The sequence below is a fragment of the Phoca vitulina genome, unplaced genomic scaffold, assembly GCF_004348235.1.
Source record: "Phoca vitulina isolate PV1807 unplaced genomic scaffold, GSC_HSeal_1.0 scaffold18, whole genome shotgun sequence".
Lineage (NCBI taxonomy): Eukaryota > Metazoa > Chordata > Mammalia > Carnivora > Phocidae > Phoca > Phoca vitulina.
Window position 1 is genome coordinate 10,751,201 of NW_022589721.1, and position 7,378 is coordinate 10,758,578.

Sequence of the window (7,378 nt, forward strand, 5' to 3'; positions counted from 1 at the left end):
AGCATCTAAAAGTATCTTTGGTTTTATGAGAGTAATTGTGATATAACTAAGTTCAACTTATTTATTTATTTATTTGTTTATTTGCTTGTTTATACATTTTAAAATATATATACATATTCATGTATATATTTATTATGAACTCACAGTACTGGACTTAAGTTTACTTTTTAAAAAATCAAATAGTACTTTTTAATTAGTATCAACATTGCATTGAAAGAGTAAAGGGAAAAGATCAAACTGGTAATCTCCCTCCTAGAATTAGGATTAATGTCTAAGGGTTTCTCTAAACCTAATGAAATCATTGTTTACATGCTACTTATAGCGGTTATGCTAAAGAAAGCTACCAAGAAACACCACTGTTATCCTAAAATTTCACTGGAAAATTACTTTAATATATATATCTAAAGATATATTGTATATATCTTTAGTTCAATCATGGGGGAAGTCTAAGATTCATACTTATTGTGGTATTTACTGTGATATAATTAAAGTTTATAAATTGTCACTTTTAGTGCAGTTTGAAACACTTTGAATGCAATGTGTTTTGGCTATTAGGCCTTTATTTTCCTCTGAGGTGAACACTAAACATTGAGAAAATGGCTTTGTTCTTAAAAATCATATGTTATTCAGTCATAAAATTTAATACTTGAATATATTTTAGATCTCTTTTCCGAATAGGGAAAGAATATGACATCATCACAATTATTTATGATAAGATGTATACATTAAATGATGTGGAAAAACATTCAACTAGGTTAGCTAAAGTTATGTAATGGAAATAAAGCACCACACTAGAAATATAATACAAAATAAATATAACACATTTGGAAAATGGATCTTTGATCAAGTGCTAAAAGCAGATATTTTAATTTTTTCAAAGAAAATAAAACCAAGTTTAGATGGTTCAGAATGTATTTCTCCTACAATTTATTTTATCATTTAAAATCATTTGAGGTTGATTCATGACAGAATCCATGATCCATAGCAAAATTACAAGTTTGAGATTTGGCTTATCTCTGTTTAAACCAATAGGTTACATTCACTTAGCACTTATGTATTGTCATATCCTATGCTGGGCTCATTATACACATAATATGTAATAGGTAGGCATGGTTATCCCAATTTCTTAGTGGATAAAAAAAGGTTCAGAGAAATTGGATAACTTTACCAAAGTAAAACGTTTAATAAATGTCAGAGGTGGAATTTAAATGCAGATGAATGAATGGAGAAGATGTGGTTCATATATTCAATGGAATATTACTCAGCCATTAGAAAGGATGAGTATCTACCATTTACATCAACATGGATGGAACTGGGAGGGTATTATGCCAAGTGAAATAAGTCAGTCAGAGAAACACAATTATCATATGGTTTAACTCATATGTGGAACATAAGCAATAGTGCAGAGGACAATAGAGATGGGGGGGAGAACCGAAGAGGAAGAAATCAGAGAAGGAGACAAACCATATGAGACTCTTGACTCTGGGAAACAAACAGGCTTGTGGAAAGGGAGGTGGGTGGGGGATGGGATAACTGGGTGATGGGCATTGAGGAGGGCATGTGATATGATGAGCACTGGCTGATATACTCAACTAATGAATCACTGAACATTATATCAAAAACTAATGATGAACTATACCTTGGCTAATTGAATTTAAATTTAAAAAATGTGGAAATTTTTCTCTCTACCAAACTGCCTATCTTTTTAGGATCATATCTTACTCTTTTCTTTCCCAACTCATTTTCTACTACAGCAATATAAAAATATACTACTTTTTTGAAAATCTCATGATCTTTCATGCCTTACTCTCTTTATAATTTTTTCTTTTTTTAGTTTATGTTCCTTAGGAACGTCTAAGGAACTTCCTTCCTTAGGTTCTTTCTACTTTTAAATACATGACAAACTTCTATTTTCCTGAAAGAGTATCATCATATTATAGATTCATAATAAATCCCTTCCCGACTACCACCTTTTTTTTCTTCAAAGGCGCATTTGATTTCTATTTAACCTCTGTGCATTCTATGTTTTCTGTACTTTGTATGTGTGCATCCTATTTTTAAAAGTTTACATGTATACCTAAGTTTTCTAATAATGTGTTAGCTTCTTTAGAGGTTATGTATATTTTACTCCTATTTGGATCCACAGTGCCTAGAACATTGGTATGTAATAGGTGCTGAATAAGTGTTGAACTGAAGTAAAGGGCTTTGTTGTTTGCTTTTGTTTTGTTTTCATAATCATATTACGAGGGAAAGAGGCCAAATCTGAGTAAGAGGAGAATATCACTGTTTTTGACTTTAGATGATTGGAATTATTAAAAGTTTAAAGTTTGAATATTTTCTAGAAGGATACTAAACTTGAAATCAGAAGTCCTAAATAAATTACTGCTTTTTCATATATAAGCAGTGGTAACTTGGGTATTTTATTTCTTTAAACTATAATTTCATCTATAAAATGTGACTTATACAACTCTTTTTTAAATCATATGGTTATTTGGAGAATCAAATGAAAATGGAATAATGCATATGAAAACACTTGCAGAGTGCAAACCATTATACATGACAGTCCTATTATTACTTTTTAGGTAGAGAATGTGATCCAAGAAAGATTAGCAAAATATAGTAAGGTGGGGGTTTACCAGCCTAGTTGTTTAGTATAATTAGGTGCCATGGACTGTCCTAACTGAATTCTTAGGAAGTCTTCCAAAGATTCAGTGATGAAAATTGTCAATTAACTGTGTTTAACCTGATATGTAGTTGTGGTGGCATACCATAGGCTGAATTTAGTCCTCATTTGTGTAGGAATCACATCTGAAAGTAAAATGAGCTGTAAAAATCATGAATATTATTTTTCCTTTATTTCCAAAACTGACCACCAAAAGGTAATGAGATTTTTGAGAAAAGAAAAAAAAAATGTGGTTAGAATAATTTAGAATTATCCCATATCATATACTCCTGTGATGACTCAGAATGCCCATATTCAAATTAAATATTTATTTTTCAAAGTTTGGCAATTTTCAGAAATTGAGTTTTATGTTAAGCAATCCTAACACAAGTTACGATCTTACAAAAAGCAGTTTGGGAAAAATCTGTCCTAGAGATTTTTAGCAAATAAGAAGGTAAGAGAGGAGAGACTGATAATTTGAAAATCAAGTATAACTGAGAATTTATCCCCAGCTAGATTCAAATTAGGAAGGATGAATAGTGAAATCCCTACTTAGAATTACTTCATTATTCCACTATGGATGCTTCAATTTTTAGTAGTAGTAATGAAAGTAGCAAAGTGATCTGTCAATCAAGTATATTCAGCAGAGTCATCTCAAGGTCTAGGCAAGCCAATAGCTATACATTTAGTCAATATATTCATCTCTGGATTATTGCTTTACTAGTGGATGAACAGAAGCTGTATGCTGGGATATAATGGTAGTTCAAGGGGTAAGAGAGAGCACATTATTGCACAGCTAGTATTTAATGATAGGTACCCTTAGGGAATAATTGTTACATTTTAATCCAGAAGTAAGCAAAGACTGTCTAAATAGCTCTTTTAAGCAGAATTAATTCATAATTAGAAAATGATGGAATTCTTAACTGTCATGTATAAGAAAACCCATGAGCAAGCTCTATTCTAAATAGACTTTAAAAAAAAGAAAAGTAGTTGATATTAAAACAAGACAATTCATTAAATTTCACAAGGGAACTTGCAGTATACAGATGTAGGCCAAAACGTAGGGGTCTTTAGGTCAAATGTGAAATTATTTTAAATTCTTGGCATCAAACTAAAATGACTTTTGAATAGTAATTATCTTTTACTTTCATTAGCAATGGTTCTTGAACTTTAATTTCTAAAGAGTGATACAGCAAGGTTCTTAGTATGCGTTTATAGTAAATGCAGGCGCTCTTCTAGCATTTTAAATCTCTTAACAGGTCTTTCCTTTACTGCAGAATTTCACTAGCTGAATGTTAATATTACTCTTGGTTATAGAACGGAATATATTAAAGTTTCTTTGCCTATTAATGCCTTTTTAACAGAAATTTAATATTTAGGTAAAGTATTCAGATTCTATGCCTATGGTAACATTAGAAGCTTGAAAACTGTTAGACAAGGTAGCATAACATTGTGTACTTTTGAAAAATCCAGTTTGAGAAATAATATAAACTTTCATTTTGAGATGTACATTATTTACAATCAGTTTTGTAAGTAAAAACTGAAAAAATATTTTGATTTAGATTTTTTTATAATTTTCCAAAGGAATTGAAAACTTATTGAAGGATAAAAGAAAATATTTGGGAAGAATGAGAGGAAGATGGAGGACAAAAATTATTAAAAAATTAAACTGATTCTAAGATTTAAGGAAAGTTTTAGAAGGAATGATTAAAGAAATGTCATCTTGGAAAAGACGATCAGTAAACATAAATAAGACTTTATTAAAAACACATTATGGTAGTAATATGATACAATGTCTTTAAAATGTTTTGACTAATAAAAGTCATATATATATATATGTACATATATATATATATTCACTTGCAAATGATCATCTGTATCTATTATTTCCAAGCCCTTCCTTAGATTCTGTGAGCACAAGTATTATAAACAAACAAACAACAACAATAACAACTACAACAAAGCAAATGAAACACTAGCTCTTGTGGAACTTACATTCTAAGGACAACAAATAATTGACAAATTGACAAACAAATAATTGACAAACAATAATTGACAAACAAATAATTAAATATGTAAAATAAAAAAAAATGAAGAAAGATAAAGAAGGAACCAGGGAGTGTCTGGGGTGAAGGAACCAAGGAGTGCCAGGGGAAATTATACTTCTTAAAATAATTGGACTTATGGGGCGCCTGGGTGGCTCAGTCGTTAAGCGTCTGCCTTCGGCTCAGGTCATGATCTCAGGGTCCTGGGATCGAGCCCCACGTCGGGCTCCCTGCTCGGTGGGAAGCCTGCTTCTCCCTCTCCCTCTGCCCCTGCTTGTGTTCCCTCTCTCGCTGTGTCTCTCTCTGTTAAATAAATAAAATATTAAAAAAAAAAAAATTGGACTTACACTAACAATAGTAAACTTGGCAGATATGAGTATTAAATCTTGTATTTGAGAAAAATCAACTTTGTAAGTGTAAGATTATTGAGACTTGGCTAAACAAAAACTTTATTTAAAATACTTGAAAATTTTAGAATACCATAAGCTTTTGCTATTGAGTTTTGTCAGAGCAAAAGAATAGGTATATTAAATTAGGCCGTACTACATTGAGGAAAATTATTCAGATATCATCTTTTATAGTGTTTATTATGTCAGAAAATATGTTCAGTGTTAAAAATTGTATTTTAAGGGTCACTAAAATATTGATGTTAATCTAGAAAGGAACATAACTCTAGAAGAAGATTTAAAATTTTAAATGTAGTCTCCCAGATACACTTCATACAGATAATAGTTCTATTAAATTTCAGAAAAATATTCATTTCCTCCACGGTCTTCTTAGGCTGGTTAAGAGAAGTATTTATGTAATTCACCACTGGACATTGCTTTTAATCAGTGAACTGGGGCTTGCTGGACAAGCCCAGTGGGTAAAGGGTTGTAAAAATTTATTTCTATAAATGAGGCATTGTTTTTGGAAAATGATGTGAATGTGAGAAAAAAGTAGATCACTAAGTTAGGATTTGAGGTGATAACTCAGAGAAATCAATAAGTAAATTTGAGTGAAAAATTGTATAAGAACACCTTTAGAGACTATATTTAATTTTTAAAGCAAAAATTTCAAATAAATGCATGCATTTATTTGGGAAATTATTACAGACCTTAAGAAATGGCATATGGCCAAGCAATGAGTAGCAAACTGAAAAAAAAAAAAAGAAACTCCCTTGCAAAAGCTGAAGTTAGTCCTCTTGTGTTGAGGGGGCAACATGGAAAGAAACTACAAGCAGTCTCCAGGTGCCGAGACTGGTTCCTGACTAACACCAGGAAGGAAAGGGACACCTCAGCTTTACAATCACAAGAAATGAGCTGTCTTCTCTGTACCGGCAGCAGCTCTGCTGCCGCAGCCCCTCATCCCCTGAAAATGTATGCCTGTGCAAAGTGAATCTCCACCCCCTTCTTTATCAAGAGCACTCCTCAGCTGCTGAGCCGATCACGGTCCCCAGTGGTGCTAAACCCTCTGGAGACGCTGACAGATGAGAGCCTCAGCAGCTTGGCAGCCCCTCGTCCCCTGACCTCACTTATTCCTAACCACAGCTTCTGAACCAGCACCGTTTCACAGGACGTGGACACAGCAGCCAAGTGCATTGGAGCTGGGGCTGCCATGGTAGGGGTGGCTGGCTCTGGGGCTGGAATTAGAGCTGTGTTTGGGAGCCTCATCATTGGTTATGGCAAGAACTCTTCTCTGAAGCAACAGCTCTTCTCCTGCGCCATTCTGGGCTTTGCCCTCTCAGACACCATTGGGCTCTTCTGCCTGATGGTGGCCTTTCTCATTCTCTTTGCCATGGAAAGGACCTGTCTCCACCTCCCATAGGTCCTTCTCCTGTGTCTCATCTGCCCTGTATGTTCCTTTTCTTATACCTCCCCAGACAGACTTGGAAAAGTGGTTGGCTCAGAGTTTGACAGAGAGAAGACAAATACTGTATTAATAAGAAAAAAAAAAAAAAAGAATTCTGCCAACAACCTGAAGGTGTTTGAAGTAGATTATTCCCTAGTCTAGTTTCCAGATTATTGTGACTTTGTTAAATTAACGTTTATAAAGTAGAGTCCCAGAGTGTCAGATGGTGATCAATGATTCAGCAGAAGACCACAAGAGAAAGTGAAATGGAGACATTTATTACTCATAGGTCCTGGACAAGGTACAGGTCACACCCCCAGGGGCATGTGGGGAACTCAAGACAAGATGCTGGCAGAGAGAACACAGCAGGACCTGTGGCGTATGCCATCATTAGGGTCGAAGGGTTGCTTGCTTTGGGGTTCCCAGGCTGAGGCTGGATTGGTCAGTTCAAACCAAAAGAAGCAGGGTTTTGGTAAGCTTCTAGGGGTGGGGTGTCTTACCAAGGGGCTCACAAGGGTAAAGGCCTGGGAGTCAGGGGAGAGTGCATATAACAAGGGATGTTGGAGGGAGTCTTATCAGGAGCTTCTGACTCTGGGCGCTCTATTTAGAGCACATACTTGCACTCTCCAGATGGGCTAGTGTCAATTCAAGGCCTGCAGTCCACTTGGCCACAAAAATGGATACCAGGGTATAATAATGTGGACTAGTTTAGCTAAGCTCTCCACAGAGATGGACATTCAGCCCCTGAAAAAAGGACCCAGCTAAATTACCTGTACTTCCAGCCATGGAAACTCTGAGACAATAACTGTGTGTTATATTATGCTTCCAAGTGTGTGGGGAT

General features: G+C 34.5%; 1 pseudogene; it reads left to right on the forward strand.

Annotated features, from left to right (window-relative positions):
- The first annotated feature begins 6,048 nt into the window (after positions 1 to 6,048).
- Positions 6,049 to 6,541, forward strand: LOC116639558 (annotated as a pseudogene).
- Positions 6,542 to 7,378: the final 837 nt, after the last annotated feature.